Genomic DNA, 22020 nt, shown 5'->3' with positions numbered 1-22020 from the left:
TTATTTTGCAGTTTCTGTGAAGAGTGTAGTTTTTCCTATTACTATTTCAGGTTGATTTTCATAACTTTTCTAAAAGCCCAAGGAAGGAGATAATTTTTTCTAACTGCTTTGTAACGCATGCAATGCACTTGCTCTGATATGCAGACAGCAGTGAAGATTTCTCACTTCAGAATTCAGCTGATAATTTATTCTTATCACTTTGCTTTTTCACATGTGTTGGTTCCACTGTGCTGACAAAGGTTAACAACTAGAGAGGCAACAGTTGCAAAAATATTCTAGGAATATTTATTCCTATGTATAAATGAACTCACATTCATCATTTGTATAATTTTTGCATCTTCTGGTTATTTAAGTGCTTAGGTTTTGTTGACATGTCTGTTCCTGGGAATGGATTCCCAAGCACCAACCTACATAGCAATCAAGCTTAACTGTGCACGAGAAATTTCTTGTGTCAGATATGCTTAATGTTTCTTTCATTATAGTATCAGATAAGTACCAACCTTAAACTGAATATTTAAATATGATTATGGTCAAAGGCAAGTTTACCAATTCCAACAAATCAGTGAATGGACAGCTCAGTTAGTTGTAGGCTTTAGCATGTATGTTATATATAGTTAAGCATAGTGGCAATGGAGGGCAGTGGGCAAGGGTCTATGCAGTAAAACATTTTTCTAGTATGTTCTTATAGTATGTGATAATGGCTAGTAACACCAGAGGAGTTATTAGCCACTAGTCCTTTGTTCTAGTGGGAGTACAAAGGACCATGAGAATGAGGTAATTGAAAAACTTATGTTTACACTTTTTTGTTTCCCCACTTTTGTTCTTTGTTTGGTATTTACTGTGACTCCAAAGCACATCTGAAATGGCAGTTCAGACATTCTCTGATAACAGGAAAGTAACAAGGTGAAAAAAGAAACTCTGAAATAAAGTTATCTTCTTTCTTCTTTGGGTTTCTTTCTCATGGGGGGGAAGAGGAATAAACAAATGTGGCTTACTTTTAAGACTAAAACAAGAAATTAATATTTTCACTATTCAAAAGTAGACTTTTGAAAAGACATTTCAAATGCTTAATACTCAGAGGTGGAGAGGCATCTTTCTGCTTCTGAGAAGCCCATAAGTAGTGTTTCTGGAGAGGGACAAGTGAAAGAAGAATGCACCTGACACTGATTTTTTCAAGAGGGAGTAGCTGAAGACAAGTAACCATAAAAATTCCCTAAATATTTTGATTCTCAGATTGTTTGGCTAGGGACTCTCCATATGGGCATCTTGCTCTACACAGGTGCCTAGAGAGAAGGCAGACATCTCCCTGATGTTCACCTCACTGAATATAGGAGGGCTTGGATCTGAAATCATGGACCAGAAAACATTCACATTGACCTCCTTCATGTTTTTTTTTTCTATTTTGAAAATATGCGTGAGAGGTTAGACCTGAGAAATGATGTTGTCTTGTTTCCTTGTGGCTGTGCTAGATGGGAGATGGGGTTGCTGTGAGACTTCACGATCACCACAAAAGCAACATTCCCACCTAGGAATGATGTCTTTGCATCTCAGTTCTGAAAGGATCATGGCAGCTACTGCACATTATAGCTGAAGAAAAGAGGGTCAGTATGTTTGTGTTAGGACTAAGGAGATGCACAGTCTGAAGTAAAAATTAAAGCCTTTCAGCTGTCATTCAGTAACAGGTTTTGCCCCTGCAGAATATGTTCAGAAGAAAAAAGAGCTACAAAATTCAACATACCTAGTTCAGATTTTACTGCTATATAAAAAGGTGATGATAAAGAATTATTAATAATAAAGAAATTAATTTTCATTCTAAAATGTTGTGCTTCAAAAAATAACATTGATATTATTGATGCAGAAGTCAGAGAAAAGTATTTACTGATGAGTGAATGAACATTAACAAGATTTGCAATTTAATTTGGACAATACTTGGAAATGTGTTATAAAACGAAAAGTACTTTAGCATATTAGGGTGATCATTGGAGCATCACCTGAGGGAATTACAATCTTGAACCATTTTAGTGAAATGCTTTAGACTGCCATGAAGTGAAATTTATTTGTTTATAAGAAGAGGGTCTAGCCAACAATAATGTGAAAGATTTACCTTCCTGATTACTTTGCAGAGCTTCATGAGAGGAACAAATTACTTTTTCTGTAAAATAAAATTATGGGAATAGGTCTTGATTCCTGGTTTCTGACGATAAACGGAAGCCAGAAATATACATATACCATGAGAAAAGATGAAATATTCTATAGGCAAGAAAGCACAATGTAAGAAGAGATTGCACCTCTTTTTCCAGCATTAAGCAGAACTCATTGAAGCTTTTGGAATACCTTTGTTTCACTTGTTTGCCAGAAAGCCAAGTTGGATGTGCATAAAAGGAACTCTCTTAGCACTCAATGGTGAGTAGAATAAGCTGTATATATATTTCTGTTCCCAACCTCTTTTGAGTAGGGTGGGGGGAGGACATTGTAGCTGAAACACTACACTAATCTGCAGTAATCCACAGTGGGATGCAAGTTAGAGCCCTTGCAAGACTGCCTGTCAGGCTTGATGTTAGAAAGTATCTTTTTCTCAACCTGACTTATCTTGTGCAGCTCAGCTTGACCTGGAGAGTACGTACAGCTACAGCTTTTGCTTAATGGCTTCTTAACTGTTTCTAAACTGTTGTATTTGTTTGCCATGTTTGATCAATAGCCTAGACAAACATTTTCCAGACATGTTTGTTGTATTCATTCCAGCTACTCCATGTTATCTTGATCAGTCACATAACTCACAGCACTATTTCTGTTCTTTGATAGTATGACCAAAATATGTAAATCAGAAAAAAAACTCCAATATGTAAATAAAAATGAGCATCTTATTTATTCAGATAATCACTGTTTTGCTAAATGTTTAGGATTTACTCATATGCGTGTAATAAAAAAATAATTCCTGATCATCATTTCGTTTGTAAGGTTGTAAATTTACCACCATTTTCTTTACTTCTAGAGCAAATCAATGTTATGATAGATTTGGCTTTGCTTCTGTTGGAAGTGAAACATTTGCTTTGGTTTTGTTGGAAACAAAACTAAACATGAGATTGTTTAACTATTTTTTTTTAAGAAAAGCAGTTAAATATCTGGGAAAATTATAAAGATAAGCTTAAAGTGGACTCTTTTATCTTTCATTGGTGTGAAGCAAAAACAAAACTGGCCACAAAATCTGTGCTCTGCTAAATAATTTAGTTGGTACTGATGCTAAAATATCTACTTCTTCATGCTCAATGGAGTTGGCATTTAATGTTACACTTTAAAACATTTTCCTTTGAGTAAGTCATTGGATTGTTATCCCACATAATGAGTCAAAGTCATTGTTAATGGAATTTCTTATTAGTTCACTAGGAGTTCAGAAAAAATTTGGCCCTACTACTACTTTCAAATTGAAGTTTAAATGAACGAAAGGGAAGAAGAGTAAATCACTTGATTTTTATGCTACTTGGGTTTTCAATTATTCCCATTTTAACCGTGACTGGTGAGGGAGCTACCTTAATTTATTTTGCTCTTTATGGAATTGTATATGTGCTTTCAATGACAACCTATTTCTAACGGCGCAGGTAACACAGAGATAGATGCTTTGGGGAGACAAAGTAGAAGCTAGTGGAAAGAAAACATGAAATAACCCCTAGGACAAAGGAATCTGGCATTCCAGTTGAGAAAATGAATGGCTCCTTCCTCTGGAAAAGTTTGTCTGCAGATGAGACTTTTCATTAATAAAGGTTTCCCTGGTCACCAATGCTGAGTTATGGCAGTCCTGAAGGTCAAGTAATAGGGTGTGCACAGACCTGTGGTGTCTAGCAAGGCTGGACAGCTGTTTATCCCTATAGTTGATTTTAATAATGTTTGTCTTTTAATTGTCGTGGTAAAGTCACTGGGAGCAGATTGTTCCCCATCTCTTGGCAAGATGAAGCAGGATTAAAATCCCATGACTAGAGGTAAACACAGCCAGATTTTGGGTGGTATGGTGAATAGACCTCAGATGCCATACCCAATCTTCTACCCAGTTTCAGGTGTGTAGAGATGGTGAGAAGTGATAATAGCAATAGCTGGACAAGTGGAAAGATGTGGGCAAGCTGCAGACTTGGTGAGGGACCTGAAACAGCCATGCTGTCTCTGTCAATTAACTTTTTACACAGAGATTAAATTCACAACTTCTACTACCTCCTAACCTTTCTAAAATGGCCTAAGATCCTCCAGTGAATCTGCCTATGTAATATCATTATTTAGATATGATGCAGAAGGAACCTATGCACATGTATAAATGGATAGAGGAAGCAGGGAAATCTTTCATCTACCTTCTTCCAAAAGTCTGGAATAGTTTTGTTATATTACAGAAAAAACAGTATTTATTGTTATGACGCATCCGTGGTGAATGCCTCTTCATGGTATTTAAATTCAAAGAAAACAACTAGGGTCTGGAATTTTTTCATGGTAAACTTGGAGATCCTGAGACATCTTCTTCAGCTGTTTTAATTACTACATGATACTACATTATTCGTTTCATGCTGAAAGAGAATCAGGCAAATATGTGCATTGTGAGACACTGGCCATTACAGAGGTTTTAAAGAAAGAGGTCCATTACATGGACGAAATGCACTTTCAATAAAAAAGACTTAATTTTCCACTGTGAGGGACAGTTTTCATTACTGTTTGACAGCATTGATGAGCAAGCTGGGAGCCACTAACATTTTAACTCAGTTTTGAGCATCTGATCTCTGTCAGGACACAATTGTTCCTGATATACATTGACAGCAGTGCAATCACAGTCAGGGCCTGGAAAAAGAAGAATGTATCAGTGTTAACTTCCTTGCTAACTGTTTTTATCCTCCAAGTCTCACCTGCAAAGGAGTAATTTTTTCTACTTTCCTTCCTGAAAATAGAGACAGTGTCTGCTTCTCTTCAGCCCACCACCTCCAGGTTACGTTGCCAGATGATGACTGAGTATGCAATCTGTCACTGAGCCATGATCTATTTCTGGGAAGTCTCATGGCACTTTCTAGTGGTCAAAAAGTACAGCAGAGACACCAACAGAAATAGTACTACTATCCAGGAAACTTTATTCCTTTGTTTTTTTTGAACTCTGACTGTGGGAAGCCATTTACTTTGTACTTGACTATGGTCACAAGGGACTTGCATTTTGGCATGTGTTTGTACAGTTCCCACAGTGATATGACTTCCTGGCGTGCTACGTAGACCAGCCTGAAATTTACATCTTTACATAATGATATTTAACATCTTCTAAATCAAGAAATGAAAAAAATTACAGCAGAGTGAGCAAAAATAATTTTCACGGAGTATAACAAGCAGACATATTTTAGGGTTACCATTTATTCTGGAGGGCCAATAAGGGTAATTTTGGATGTGTAGGTTCTCAAAAAGAAATATATAGCACATAGAGAAACTGCATCACTCTAATTTTTTAGTGTCTTTGGATGAAATCTTTCACTGATTTTTGCCTTTGTGATTACACACCACTTAATATATACGGAAAATATATACACATATTTTGCAGGCCACAGGAGACTCAAGTCTAGAGGATGAAATACCAACCTAAGCACTTTTTATTCAAAGCTCCAGTAATACAGAAAACAATTAACCAATTGAAAAGGCCAGAAAACTTGGATAGGGTGATAGTGAATTTGAGTTGGCTTAGCTCCATTGGTTTGGGTCTCTCCTGACATTTCAAAGTATTTTGCTCATAAAACCGGTAATATTCAAGCTTAGTTATCTGCTCACAGTAAACCACATTGACACCTTGCGGGGTAGAAAATGTGTCATCTGCTAAGTTTCAAGCTTTGCTGCTCAGAGTTCTTACAACAACTTTGTACCACTGATGTTTCACTGAAGTTTTGAAGGTGTTGTTGGATGAGTTCATCCATCAGGGAAAGGTTATTGTCCCCATCAGGAAGGGAAAGGTGTGAATAACCTTTAAAGCTTGTCAGTCTTTGCTCAGGGAATCTGGAGCATTAAGAGTCTAGCCAATAGCCACTGTCCTCCTCTGTACCTTCACTGAGTAATAGGCTAGAAAAACTGTGGCAACTTCTGGGTGTCTAAAATGCCTGAATCTCTTCCACTCTGGTTCGTACAGGTGTCAGCTGATTGAAAATCTGGATTTTCAGAGGTGTGAGAAAAGGCAATTCTAACCATTTAGTGTTTTTCCTTGTCTTTGGGGAAGTGGGTAATAAAGGACAATGCCAGCTTTTGTGGTTTGGAATAAAAATTTGGCTCCTATGCTGTCTCAAGTACAGCAGGCAAATGCTTTTTCACTGAAATGTGAAGTGTTAACTTTCACATGAGCATTTGTGGATAGTTTTGCATCATAAAAGGTCAATTCGCTTCCTGTGTTTCCCTTATTTCCTATAAGGGAAATCTATAGGGATTATTCTGAGCTGGAAATGTATGTATCATGAAGCACAGCCACCTCTTTCCCTGAGAGGACTCAAGGCTTAGCATTTGCCCTGTTGTGATTCAGAGCAGCTTGTGGTGTACAACACTGGACTACATGATAAAGCCCCCAGCCCACATTATTTGCTTTTTTGGTGACTGGAAGCATAGAGAAAAGTATGCAAGCTCAAAAAAAAAGGTTTGTTTAAGTATTCCTTGTTTTCTGCATAGGCTCACTCTGTAAATACTGGTATGGTTGTTTAGCATATATATATGTTAAACAAAGACAGGAGTTTATATGGACACACTTTTGTTCTCAAAATCAAAGCATATTAACAGGACACTTTAAATGTAGTTTCTGTCAAGGCAGATACAGAGTATGTTTATGTTGGGTCAGTAATAATAACTTTGTGGAGGGCAAACACTGTGAGGACAATTTATTGGGCTGTGCTCTGATACCCTTTATTTAGTATAACCTTTAGTAGCTCCCTTTATATTTTGGATGTCAGGAGTTGTTCGGAAGAACCAAGGACTCAGAGTTTGGCCCAACAATTTGAATCATGTATTCCTTAAAACATTAGAACTTGCATTTAAGATGCTAAATAAAAAGGCTTATGAACAACAGAAATATGAAACAAGTAGCTTGGCAAATAGCTTCCTTATATGAGACTGTTTTAGTAAGTGCCATATGCTTGATTTATGAACACGTTTGGAAATAAAAATAATTGGATCTATTAATAAATGTTATATTAGGAAACACAAGAGCTAATTGTACAGATGTATCCTCATCTCAGTCACTTTGACCTTGACATGCAGTGCAACAATTTCACAGATATTCTTGTTGCTGTTAAGATGACGAAATATTAAAAAAAATGCTGAGAAGAAAAGAGGGCCAGAGAAATGGATTTTCTGTCAAGATAAATCTTTTAACCTCTTATAAGCGCCCTGTCAGGACCCTGTGTTTATTCTACTGTCATGATGGTGCAAAGATCAAGAATTGTGTTAGAAAAGGGCAAGCATCAATTAAGTATGAACACAGACCAAAATTGAAGTAACCAGAAAAACAGATGAGCCAATGTGAAGGTACATTTTGGGTGAGAACCTGAAGATAAACAAGGTGAGCATAAAGGTAAAACAGAAGGGGTTGTGAAGCACAGGAGTGGAGGCATAAAAATGGAGAGAGAACAAGAGAAAGGAGCAATAGGTAGAAAACTCTCGGGAAGCCATTGATCACACTGTGCATTTATATACATAGATCAGAACAATCAGCTACCTCAGGCTCAGCTCCAAGGGAATCATGGATATCAGTTTTAATGCAGCAGAAACACACTTGAGGGAGAATCAAAGAAAAGACTTTGAAATTCAGAAGTAGTCAGGAAATTTCTGGGAGTGGGGGAGAGAGTGCAAGAGTGTTATCTATTTTGTTGTTAGAGATCATCTAACATCACATAAGCATCTTTAGCGTTTGAAATGTTGTATGCCGTAACTCCATAAAAATGCTGGGTGTATGTGCAACATGAAAGAAAATACATTCAGAGAAGACAAGCGGTTGGAGTTCTTACAGCCTGGTCCACAGCCAGCATCCCTCCTTGTCACTGAAAAAGTGTAATGAGAAAAATCTGACCTCTGTGAATTGTGTAAAAGGAACATCTGTTCCAAGGGGTGCTGTTGAGTAGGCAGCTTGCTTATGCCACTAAGTTATTAGTGCTGTCTGCAATTGGTTCCCCTCTCCATTTGTGAACCTTGATCTCAATATATCTGTTTGCTTCTATAAAATTATTCTTGCCTTTGGCACAGGAGTCATAAATGAAAATTCACTGAAGTTCTTGGGAACACAGGTTTAGTAATTGCATTAAGTAAATTAAGAGTATAGTAACCAAAACACCTCTGTGTTTTTCTTGAAGCATATGAATGGTGAGAACAAGGAGGGTAACTAGTGCCAAATATATAAATCTCTTAAATGGGGTTCTTAAGTTAAAACAAAACAACAACAACAAAAAATTAACACAGCTTGCAACTAGAATGAAATCAACTTTCAGCATTTTCCATAAATCTTGATTAGAGAGCCTTGGCCAGTGTTTGTTCCTCTGAGAGTAATGTGAGTTGTTCCTTTCATGCAAGGGCAGACGTGCTGCCTTCCTAAATCCGCCTCAGAAGTGAGAGAACAAGTGGCAGATGAGAGCACAGCCCTCTCTTCAGCAAACCTCTGGCCAACTCAAACATGCTGTTATTTCCTCTTTGCACTAATCTTATGTCCTGCCCGTAAAGTATCCTTCTGCAATAAAAGGATCAATTGGAGCAGCAGTTTATATTCCCAACCACTGCCTGCTGGGAACAACAACTCCTTTGCACAGTCTTTGCTTTATTCCCCCCAACCACACAGCATGGTCTCTCCTCCTCTCAAGCTAACATGAAGGTATAGGAGATCCATCTTCCCATCCCAAGTCCCTCCCACTAGCTGCACAATCTGTGAGAGAAATATGGAATTCATCACCTGGGCTGGGGAGATACTTACTCTCCCATGCACCCACACAGGTAATCACATAGACTTTTGAACAAGGTATAAATAACTGTGCAACATGTAAATGCAATGAAGAAACCTCTGAAATGTTGATTCTCTTGTTGGAAGAGGTAAGCAGGTGTGCTCTGTTTGGCAATACATGACATTCCGCACGCATGCTCATTTTGGCAGTGCACAAAAGGTTGTGCACGTGCATATTGAAGAGTCAAATCAAACCCCATGGCTTTAATTCTGGAGCAAGGGGTTTTGTACTGCTAACAAAGCTTATGGGCATTTAATTGCATTTTATTGTTTTGTAAGAAATTACAGCATTGTAATACTTGACAGATTTGTTAGAAAAAAAATGAAATGGTAAAAAAGGCAATTTAGGGATGATTCAAGTTCCCTTTTATTTTCAAATTTGAAAACAGTTCAGCTTTTCTTTATAGTTCTCCAAGTCGCCCACTTTCAGAAATGTGATCTAAATGCAGCTGTGAAGCAGGGAGGTATCTTCTGCTGATTTATCCAAGAATGTCACAGTCCTTTTCAGCACAGGAAAATTAATTAGGGAGGCAAATTATAATAATGATAATATGCAAAATAAAAGGAACAATCTAATTTAGAGATTTCAGGTTTATACAAGGAAGAATGACAGCTGGAGAAGGGCATGAATGAAGCATGAGGAAATCTCATTCCCATCTTCAGCATTGGGAGCCCTCTGCAGCTGAAATGGCAATGGCAGTAAGTGGTGGGTGCTTAGGGGGCTAAGTTCCTCCTCATAAGACTTAGTTGAAGCTGGGACAGCACCAGGCTTTTGATTCAATTCAGCTTCACAAAACCATGTCAGCTCTTTTGGGGTGTCAGCCCTCCTCCATTGCTGTTCCCACTGCTCTCGCCCTCCTCACTCGCTTCATCTCTTGCCTGTCCCTGCTTAGGCACAGGCAATTTCTCTAACACTTTGCCAGCTGTTTCAGCAGAGGGGTACAGAGAGAAGATTTCAAGGAGATGAGTAAAAGGGACATGGCCCCACTCCTTGGCCCCTGGGATTTGTTAAGCATTTCAGCAGTGGTCTCTCAAACTCTTCTGTTGTCTGACACTGAGCATGTTCAAAGTCTGTTCAGTTGCCAGATGGCTAATGGAGGCAATGAAAAGAGTTTCCATTCCTCTCTGGATGTTCCCCTTTTGGCTCCTTCAGCTAATAAATCACCATTTCTCTTACTGTATAAGATTTTCAATTAATATGTGCATAGTTTCCAACATTTGCCTGGGTTCCTCAGTAAGGGGCTGTTAGGTCTAAATACTTATTGGCTGAAAGAGGAGTAGAGCTTAGATTCAAGATTCTCCCAGTATTTTATTCACAGTATACTCTCAAGTCTGTTAAATTTGACATGGTAGAAAATACGATCAAAGCAATCTAGTAGGTTCAGCACAGATACTCCCAGCTTGAGAATTTAGCTAAATCAGTAATTTCCCACCAGCTCTTGGCTTCAGTTTTGCTCTTGGCAGAGCGTATAAGGTGGTGTTTAAAGGTAATTGTCAGTTTTAGGAAGGCTGCCTGCCAGCACAGAGCACTATTTTGAGTGGCTGTGTAGGACTTAAGCTTGTGGTATGGATGTTTTAGACGCCAGTATTGCCACCTCTGTGGCACTGGTTAAGTCAGGCTCTGATTTTTGAAGATGTGTATGTGCTGCCCTGTTGCTCATATCTCTGGGAAATCAATTCCTACCCAGATTCAAAGGTATGGTTCTGGATGCCTTGTCTGTCCAAGGTATGCCCAATAGATCAGGGATGTCTATTTGCATCTGGTGTATGGAAGCTGTAAGATTTTCAAAATAATTTATCTATCTGTCCACAAAATAGAAGGGTACAATACACCTGATTTTGGTTGGGTTTTTTTTTTTTTGCTTGGTTTTGTGGTTTTTTTTCAGAGAAGTCTAATTTGAAAAGGAAGATTATATACACGTTAGTTAAAAGCTTGATTGTGGGTAAAAAAAGACTTTAATGGTTTTCTATTCAAATCATGACCTTACACATTTGTGGGTACATTCTGCAAAATACTGAAAGCAAATGTTTTAGTACAAGAGATAATATATGGAAATACTACAGCATTTTTCAGTCATAATTGTATTTTCCTAAATTTATAAAAAAAATTTAATTATTTCAATGTAGACTTTGGAACACCTTTCTATTTCTAATGTGTAGGGATATTTCAGAAAGTAGAAAGGAAATAACAAATTTTAGTTAATGTTTTGAAAGCTGGTCAACTAGCTTTTAATCTCTATATAGAATTGTGACAGTAATGAGGACTAGGAATGCATATGGTGTTCCTATGCAAACTATATCTGATATTCTCCAGCTATAAACCAGTTTATGGCAATGATAGGAAAGGGGCAGTTTTACTTCCAGTGTGTGTATGGATAAAAATGATCCATTTTTATCTCTGACCTATGTAGATATCCTCTTTCTTATGTGCAGGATGTAGGTGTCATTAAAAATAAACCATTCTAAATAGAGGAAGCTTATAAAGTTCAGCTTTCTCTCCCCATCTGTAAAACTACAACTCACCAAGGATGGACAAATTTCAGTAGTTACTGGAACAAGAAGAAAGCACAGAATAAGTTAGATCCCCAGAAAAACTTCATGTATCTTGGGCCAAAGTGCTGGCTTGTCTGTGCAGGGAAGTGCCATTGTCTTGCAGGAGAAAATTAAAATACTAGTTTTCAAGGATTCTGTGCAGCTGAAATCACATAAGTTTATAAAAGTTGGTATCTCCTATATCATGCTGGACTGTGTATTAGAGAATGCATAGTCACAGCTAAAAGATAGACTTGGGTTTTGCCTACAATAGTAAAAAATCTATCATCTCTGGCAATTTTCTGTCACCAATACAAGTCAGTGCTTAATATACTCCAGCCTTGCGTTCTGCAAGTTCTGTGCTGTTTGCATCTTCAGCCAGATAAAAGGAAAGCAAAAGTCAGCTGTGCCACAGGATGTCTAACACCTACACTCATACGGTTATCTACCATCTTAACAATAAAATGAGTGTAGAGGCCAGGTATCTCATCGTCAGAATCACATGAATCTAGTGAACCCTATTCTCTAACATAATATGGAGGAAAGCATGATAATTGAATTGTTACAATTGTAGGATATTCTATATGAGTGACTCCAAATTAAGCCTAGTCTCGGCCTACTTCAGTCTGAGCTTCAAGGCTCCATAAGTTTCCTTTCATTCCTTTTGTTCCTGTGTCAGAACTGTGTATACTGATCCATTTTTATCTCCAATATCTACAGTGACTGACCTGTGCACACATCCTCCTAGCTCATGTGCAGGATGTACGTGTCATAAAAATAAACCATTCTAAATACAGAAGGTCTACAAACTATGCAGTGGGAACAATTCCTTTTCAATTAATTTATGGACTTTTTCTTGAGTTGTTGGATGAAGTTTCAGCAATAGAAAAAAAATACAATTTATTAACACTTTGTTGTAGAACTGAATCCTGAAGCTGCTTGTACAGCAATGTTGCTTTAATTGATGTCATTCTCTGCTAGAGATCAAGCTCTTGTCACAAATAGCCTCTTTGTTTATACTACTTTCAAAGATAAATATGCAAAAGTTTGCTTCAGGCTGGGATTTCTTGCAGTGAAGAAAGGTTCTGCTTTATCCCACGTAATAATTCTGACTGGAAAGGAAGGATTTTTTTTGGTCATGTTGGAAAGCCTGTAAGGAATGTGATTTATCTTCTCCATTCTGTTGCCTGCACAAATGGGAAGCTAAGGAAAACAGGTTAGGGCTAGGATTAGGGTTAGGGTTAGGGTTCGGGGTTATGGTTAGGGTTAGGCTTAGGGGTTAGGGTTACGGTTAGGAATTAGGGTTAGGGTTAGGGATTAGGGGTTAGGGGTTAGAGTTAGGGGTTAGAGTTAGGGCTATGGTTAGGGTTAGGTATTAGGGTTAAGGTTCAGGGTTAGGGTTAGTGTTAGGGTTAGGGGTTAGGGTTAGAGGTTAGGTTTTAGGGTTAGGGATTAAGGTTCATATTCGGGTTAGGGGTTAGTTTTAGGTTTAGGATTGGAGTTAGGTTTAGGATTGGGGTTAGGGTTAGGGGTAGGGTTAGGGGTTAGAGTTAGGGGTTAGGTTTAGTCTTAGGGTTAGGGTTAGATTATAGGTTAAGTAACTTTCTTACTGGTTGATAAGGTATTTCCAAAACACAGATATCTCTCTTTTCTGATGAAGCCATGTGCCAGCTGCTATTGCAGATAAACTAAACTCCAAAAAAGGATCACAACATGTTTTGTGAAGTTATCAATAAATTTGAGAACAAGATCTTAATCTACAATGAACTGCTGAGTCAGATGTTCCTTAATCTGAGTAAAAGGAAAAATGTTGTGGTAAATAATGGCCAGACTGAAAAAATGCAATTAGTCTTGTCAGGCCTAAGGTAATCTGTTATACAAAGTACACATGACACATTATTGGTAAATTAAAAAAAATTAACATTATGGCCTCATGCATGATTCCCCTCCAGGGCACCTGCGGAATGGACCTGCTCTCTCAAAACACAGTGCATTCTGTGATGGACAGCTATGCTGTGTCCCACAGCATGACTTTGTGTAGGGGCCAAAGTCCTACAGATTTCCTTTTCCACTATTGCTGCCTTCATTGCTAGTGGTACTAAACAAGAATAACCCTTTTATGCCAAAAACTGCAGTTGTCCCAGTAATGTTACTGGATATTAACCATGAGATTACATTATACAATCAAAATATTTCATAGATTAGCTGTTGTCATGGATCCTTTTGCAAAACAGTTGACATTCTTAGCAACAAAAACCCAATTTGATTAAAGGAAAATGTCAGGCAAAGATGGAACATCGAGTTGATGTCTGTTGTGGTTTAGCCCCAGCTGGCAACTAAGCACCACACAGCTGCTCACTCACTCCCCTACAGTGGGATGGGGGAGAGAATCAAAAGAGTAAAAAGTAAGGAAACTCGTGGTTTGAGATTAAGACAGTTCAGTAAGTAGAGCAAAAATCACACACGCAAGCAGAGCAAAACAAGGAATTCATTCACTACTCCCCATGGTTAGGCAGGTGTTCAGCCACCTCCAGGGAAGCAGGGCTCCATCATGCATAATGGTTTCTTGGGAAGACAGACATCATCACTCCGAACATCCCTCCACCCCTTCCTTCTTCTTCGTCCCAGCTTTATATAGTGAGCATATGGTATGGAATATCTCTTTGGTCAGCCTGGGTCAGCTGTCCCAGCTGTGTCCCCTCCCAGCTTCCTGTGCACCCTCAGCTTTCTTGATAGCAGGCCAGAACGAGAAGCGGGACTGTCCTTGACTACTTAGCAACAACTCAAAACATCAGCACGTTATCAATATTTTCTCATCCCAAATCCAAAACACAGCCTCACACTAGCTTCTATGAAGAAAATTAACTCTACCCTGGCTGAAACCAGGACCAAGTACAACAAAAAATGCTTAAATCCCCAGGCTTTCAAGAAGTCTGCAGCCCCATTCGAACTTTATTGTTGGAACCAATCTCTAGCTTAAACATTTTGCCTTTTTTATAGTTTTGCTACGTAAAGGCTCAGGAGACAAATCCACCAAAGTTAAATATATTATTTTTCATTTTAATTACTTTACTTCAGTAGTCAAACAAAACGTGTAGACACTCAGAACTTAAAATAAGCCAATTAAGCAACTCTAGCAATACATTCAATGGTTAATCACTTTTTCCTGTAGCTGTAGAATGCTGCACTAATATCTTAATCTATTCCAAAACAATATAATAGTGATTAAATAAATATTAAATCCATTCCTCCGCCATTTTACCAAAAGGCATGCCTTGTGTGCCAAGATCTCCAGAAGGTATGGAGTCTTTTGTCATCCATATTGCAAGTCTTCTGTTGGCCACAGAAGATGATGGCCAGAAGGTGCGAATCAGTGAAATACCACTGAAGTAAAGAGAATGATAATTATTTCCTCCAGCTGAGAATTAACCTCGGGTTTTTATGTTGCATTTCTTCATGTGTATTGTAGGAAGAATATTTCGTTTATCTGCCTTATCTATAGAAATTCCAAACTATAGAGGGCAGCTAATAAGTATTCCTAAGTGTTTATACAACACCCAGTATAGTAAAATCTTTACCTTCATAATTTTATCATAATAAGACTAGTAGAAATTGCAGCTAGGAAGATATTCCCATTCATAGGAAAAATATGAAATTTCAGGTATCTGTTTGTTCCATAAATCAGTCAAATACAATTTTATTTTCCCTAGGAACATGAACTGCAATTTCAAAATACATTTAATCTTGGTTTTTTTTCAAACATATATTTAAATGAGATGTCTGGAAATGGGGCAACTTTGTGCAGAGGAGGATACACACCTCAGGAACACTGCCTTGGGCACTTAGAAACTCCGCAGCTGCTTCTGTGTAGAGATTCCCTGAGATTATCAACCTGAATAAGGATGAAGACACCGAGGCGAAGGGTTTCGGAGCAGAGGATCACTCCAGAGGACACTTCCTAAAGCGGCAAAACAGCGAAGGCGGCAGCACAGAGAAAGAGAGGGTGGCCCAGCCCCTCCATCCCGAGCCGGCAGAGCGGGGTCCTGATGAGCGGCGGCTCTGACTCAGCGTGGGCGGGCACTAGAGCGGCGGCGGCCAAACCCCTCACGTACGGGAGCAGTTCCAGGGAGCGTGAGCGACCTGGAGTGCGGCGAACAGGGCGGGCAAACAGGACGTGGCGCGTCACTTTGCGCAGCAGATTCGTGCAGGGCAGGCGTGCGGGCAGCGCGCTGTCACACCCCAGCACTAGAGACTCTCTCGCCGAGTGGTCATCGGCCTCCCAGAAGAGGCCCAGCCATGGTCTCCACTCGGCTGAAAACCGTGGCCAGAAGGAATGTGGCGACCTGGACTGAACTCTCCATAAAGCACACAGCTGTCCAGGTGTCCGGCTGCAAAGAGTGCCTGAGCTTGTCACTCGTGCCAGAGACCAGGGGAGACACCACCTGCGTGCAGTGTGACCAGGTGAGTGACCTGCTCAGCCTGGTGGCAGAGCTGAAAGAGGAGGTGGAGAGGCTGAGGAGCATCAGAGAGTGTGAGAGGGAGATGGATCGGTGGAGCCACACCCTGCCATCCCTGAGGCAGAGGCAGCAGGTGAAGGCTCCACAATCAGCAGGGGATCCCCTGCCCTCTTGCTGCTGGGATCAAGGAGAGAACCTAAGAGATGAGGGAGAATGGAAACGTGTCGGGGACCCTCCACTAGATCAGGTTGCTTAAAGCCCCATCGAATCTGTCCTTGAACAGGGAGGAGGCATCCACAATTTCTCTGGGCAACCTGTTCTAGTGTTTCACCACCCTCAGAGTAAAGAATTTCTTCCTAATATCTCATCTGAATCTACCGTCTTTCAGTTTAAAGCCATTACCCGTTGTCCTACCACTACATGCCCTTGTAAAAAAGTAAAAAGTCCCTCTCCAGCTTTCTTAGATACCCCCTTCAGGTACTGGAAGGCTGCTATAAGGTCTCCCTGGAGCCTTCTCTTCTCCAGGCTGAACAACCCCACCTCTCTTAAGCCTGTCTTCATAGGAAAGGTTCTCCAGCCCTGTGATCATCTTTGTGGCCCTCCTCTAATTGCATAAGAGAATGGTAGAAAGGGACCAACTGAATTTCAAATGTGAAATGTTAAGAACACACTGACCAATGTGGCATTGAACAAGGAGAGAAAAAAAATGAATTGTGGTAACAGGAGTCTGAGTAATAGGCAGAAAAAAGTATCACTGATGATAAATACTAAGTGGCATCATTGAAAATGTAAAAGATTATCTACATAATGAGAATGCTAAAAATCATTAGCTGCAAATTATGAGGGAATGGATAAAAGAAATGAAAAAGGAATCACTCTGAATTTCATATATCACTACTTTAGAGATAGCAGTCCCTCAGACATTCACTGAATACAGTTGAAAGTGCTAATAACAAAGGGCACCAGGAGAAAGGTGCCTGTAATACATGGAAATCATTGTATTATCATGGGAAAGCTCAATTTAGCAGGTAGACTCAGGAAGTCTTGCCAAGTCAGAGATAAAATGTCCAAGTTGCCCCCCAAAAATAGATATTTTCCGTAACGTTAATGGTATATTATGCAACACAAGGCACTTATTTTAGATTTTTAACAGAAATAAGTTGACTAGTGGCCTGAATATGTTTATTATGTGAAGCTAGTGATCATGACCTCATGTTCAATATGAGGAAAATTGAAGAAAAGTCTTTATATCAGCAGCATTTGGGAACCATGATTCTAAAAGCTGGTAATCCCAAAGCACAGGCAACATAGTAGTGAAACAGATGATGAGGAAAAATTTTGACAGAGATCTGTTACAGATAATCAGGAATCCTTTAAGAACAGCCCAGCAGTTGTGAGTCTATGTACAACTCAAGCAAGAAGCTCATATTAGTTAAGAAATGAGACAACACTAACAGGCCCTTTTGTGCTCATCCTCATATTAAGACGGATAGGCAGCAGCTATTGGTACTGTTATCATCTGTTACCAACAGATGATCTGTATTAACACAATTCCATACTAGTTATCAGGCCTGAGAGAGTTCATTCTGTTTAAAAAACAAAAGAAAAAACCTATTTAATATTAGTTAAGGTCTTTGCTGTCTTGATCTAGAATCTGGAACTTTGTCCTGGTTTCAGCTGGGATAGAGTTAATTTTCTTCCTGATAGCTGGTATAGTGCTGTGTTTTGCATTCAGGATGAAAAAATGTTGATAACATACTAAAGTTTTTAGTTGTTGCTAAGCAGTCAAGGACTTTTCAGCTTCCCATGCCTGCCATGGGAAGGTGGGGGGATGCATGGGTAGCTGGGGGGGGGGGCACAGCCAGAACACCTGACCCAAAGTAGCCAAAGAGATATTCCATACCATACAATGTCATGCTCAGTTTAAGCTGGGGAGTTGGCTGGGGAGGAACTGTGGGTTGGGAATTAACTGGCCATCTGTCAACAGGTGGTGAGCAATTGTGCTATGCATCATTTGTTTTGTATATTCTTTTATCATTATTATTATCATTATTATTATTCTTTTTTTTTCCCCTATCCTATTAAACTGTCTTTATCTTAACCCACAAGTTCTACCCTTTTTCTTTTCCAATTCTCTCCCCCATCCCACTGTGGGAGGTGGGGAGGGTAAGTGAACAGCTATGTGGTTGCTGCCAGGTTAAAACACAACAAACCTGCAACAGGGCAGGAAATAACATTGTATTTCCTAGGTGCTTGATATTATCACCCAACTGAAAATGGTATTCAAATATTCCTTTAATTGTCTCTGAATATTCCTTCCAATTATAAATCAGAAGTCTGCATTGGAGGTTGTAACTCCAGTGGTAGGAGTAAGTTGTTAGTAAGTTAACAAGTACTAGAGGAAAAAGCTTCCAGATAAAGGAAAAGGAGGCCAACCTTTCTGTCAGGCTGCTAAAGTTAACAGTAACTAATGTTTATCAGAGGTCTTCATCGGAACACAAATTCACATTTGGGAAGCAGAGAAATCGTGATAAGCATCCAAAAGAACAGCCCAGAAGGAAAAGAATAATTACAGCTTTAGTCAATTGTGTAAATACTGTTCAGTGTGTAAACTCAAGCTTCATATGCCAGATTGCAAAAAAAAAAACAAACCAACTCCAAAAACTAGAAAGTGCATCACCACAGAGCCAACTTCTTTCCAGTGTGACCATTGACACCGGTGAACGGGGAGGGATCCCATGGAAAAGAAATGTTAATCTTCCAGTTGCCTTAACAATTGGATACAGTAGCAAACAATTTACAGCTACTTACTGCTTATTTGAAAATTCAGAATTCCTCTCAAAACATGAGAATAGGAAAAGGTCAGCACAAGAAAATTGTTTAGAATACAGCAAAAAAACCCCACCCAGCTAAAAGCCCATTTGGTATCTCCAGATCTTCCCAACTTTGAGATCTCTTTCCCCTCACAGGACACTATAAGGCTGGATTGCCAAGAACAACCTCCTCAAAGCACAAGAACATCCATTGTGATGTGCATTGAGTTCAGCGAGTGTAGCTGAAGGACAATGTGGATTTCCAGGGAGCAAACACCTGACTGAGCTCAAATGAAAAAGGAAGTATGCAGAAGCAGAAGCTGGGACAGACTACCCAGGAGGAATACAGAAACACTGCCCAAGCTTGCAGTGCTGGAGTTAGGAAAGCCAAAGCTCAGCTGGAGCTGAGTCCCTCTTTGAGCTTTGAGGATGTGCAAGGCAGGAAGAAAGGTTTCAGTAAGTCCATTGGTGGCAAAAGGAAGGAAGAAGAAAATGCAGTAGAGAAATGTAGTCCACGCTCACATGTATCTCCATTCATGAAAGTCTGTGGATAAACATACCAAAAGCATGTACTTTTTGCCTATTTTTCTTGGAAACGTGACACTGAAGTCCTGTTATCCCCACTTTTAAGATGTTAAAGGTGAAAGTCCAGAGAGAAATATAATACAAAATTTGAATATTATTATGGTATTTGTCGTGGCCTGAAAAGGAGTTGTTTAGGATGACCTCCTTCCCCATGAGACCAACAACCAAGTTCGTGATCCCCCTGGACTGAATTAAGGTGAAACGACACCAGCCAACCAATTTAACAATTTAATAATACAAAATGAAAGGCATGAGGTTACATAAATGACTCAATGGCAACTACTCTAACTAAATAATTCAACTAAACAAAAAAGTCCCCTCCAGCACATCTTTTACAGCTGGATAGAAACAGGTCCCTAACACCAGGACACCAGCTGGGATGCACCTGAAAGTGCTGAGGGAGCTGCATGGCCACTCTCTATCATCTTTGAAATGTCATGGTGACCAGGGGAGTTTTGTGGGGGACTGAAAAAAGGCAAACAATTTCAAGATGTTCAAGAGAGTATCCTGAGGACTACATGCTAGCCAGTCTTCCCTCTGTTCCTGGGAAGGTAATGAAGGAAATCCCCCTGGTGGATGGAGTCACACAAAGGATAAAAAAGAAAAGCAAAAAAGGTGATAAGGAACTGCCAGCATTAATTTACCAAGCACAAACCATGCCTGACACACTTTATTGTGTCTCATAACAACTGGCTTGGTAGAAGTGTAGTGGATGTTATTTACCTTGATATTAGCAAGACTTTTGACCTACTTGCCTACAGGAATTTTATAGTGAACTGGTGGAATATGGATTGGAAAAGTAGGGTCCAGTGGGTGAAAAACTGGCTGCACTGCCAAGCTCAGAATGTTGTCGTCAACAGTGCAAGGGACTCAATCACAGAATGGCTGAGGTTGGAAACAACTTCTGGAGCTCACCTGGTCCAACCCCTCTGCTCCAGCAGGACCAGCTAGAGCTGGTTTCCCAGGAACATGTCCAGACAGCTTTTGAATAATTCCAGGGATGGAGACTCCACAGCCTCGCTGGGAAACCTGTGACAGTGCTTGGTCACCCTCACAGTGAAAAAGTGTTTGCTGATTTTCAGAGCGAATCTCCTGTATTTCACTGTATTTCAGTTTGTGCCCATTGCCTCTTGTCCTGTCACTGAGCACCACTGAAAAGACCCTGACTCCCACTTCTTTATGCTGTCCTTCCAGGTACTTACACACATTGATAAAATCCAATCTCCCAAGCCTTCTGTTCTCCAGGCTGAATGGTCCCAGCTGTCTCAGCCTTTCCTCATAGGTGAGATGCTTCAGTCCCTTCATCATCTTTGTGGTCTTTTGCTGGGCTCTCTCTGATATGTCCATGTCTCTCTTGTACTGGGGGGTGCAGAACTGGACACAGTACTCCAGATGTGGCCTCACTAGTGCTGAATAGAGGGGAAGGGTCACCTCCCTTGGCCTGATGGCAATACCTTACCAAACACAGACCAGGATACCATTGCTCTTTGCTGTAAGGGCACGTTGTTCATTCATAGTCAACTTGGTGTCCACCAGGACCCCCGTGTCCTTCTCTGCAAAGCTGTGGTGGATTTTCTCTCCAGTGCATAAAAAAAAAAGCAGTGAACTGGGTTTCAAGACAAGAGAGGATGTCCCAACATTGCGGTTTGCATGGAGGCACAACAGCCAACATGGCAGGCAGAGAATGTGGTTTTGCCTTCTCTCTATTGACTGCATAGGAGGGCAGGTCTGGCAGCTCAGGGGGAATAAGCAATAAGGATTACCCATCATTCTCTTGATAGCAGAAATCAGTAATGGTCTATCTGCCTGCAGAAACAGAGTAAATTGAACATGGTCCTGCAACTTAACTAATCAGGAAAAAATGGCATCTTTTAAATATTTGAGGATTAGGAACATTTCCAAGTGATGTGGTGCTACAGTGTGTTTAAGTGTTATTGCAAGTTCAGTTGGGACTTTAGAATTTCAAAACTGAACTTCTGTTAGGAGTTACATAGTATGAAATATCCCTTCTGCTGCAGAAACACTTAAGAAGGCAAAGACAAGTCTGTGGGAAACAGCAAAAAACACTGTCTGTTTGATAAGCCTTAAATGAGCCAGATATGTTGAATATCTATACTGAAATATAACCACATTTCTATTGTACAGTTAAAAAGAAGAAAAGGAAAGACATAATTGGGGTTACTAGTTTGTTTTCACCTTGGCTACAGTTTCTAGATCCATAACCTTAAATCTAAAGTAAAAAGCAAAGCATGTCTATTTGGGTGTATGGAGCAAAGGGAAGTATCTAAGAACAGATGCGAAATCTTGACTTATCCATGGATAAAGCTGTTTCTACTCTGATTTGTACTATATCCAGGCTTGCATGTAATCTTGCATTTAATCACTGTCACCCTAATTACTGGGTGATAGTGATTTTTTTCAGGAACTTTCAAGAAGCCTTTTAAGCATCTGACAGAATAAAGTATTTGTGGTTGTTTATGGTCTCCACAATTAACAGTACATAAATTTTTTATCCTCTCACTCTCTGCTTCTGAGAAAGCCGTATGCCCCTTCCCTTCTCTTTCTCCTTTCTATATGTAAGAAAATAGTTTTTCTTAGACACAGCTCCTGAAATTTGGAGGTGGTGATAGATTTTAAACACATGAAGCTACAAAAATTTCCCTTGTGT

Source organism: Phaethon aethereus (assembly GCF_964289735.1).
Source record: "Phaethon aethereus genome assembly, chromosome: 2".
NCBI classification, from domain to species: Eukaryota; Metazoa; Chordata; class Aves; order Phaethontiformes; family Phaethontidae; genus Phaethon; species Phaethon aethereus.
The sequence above is the reverse complement of the archived record's forward strand: the minus strand, read 5'-3'. Positions refer to the sequence as shown.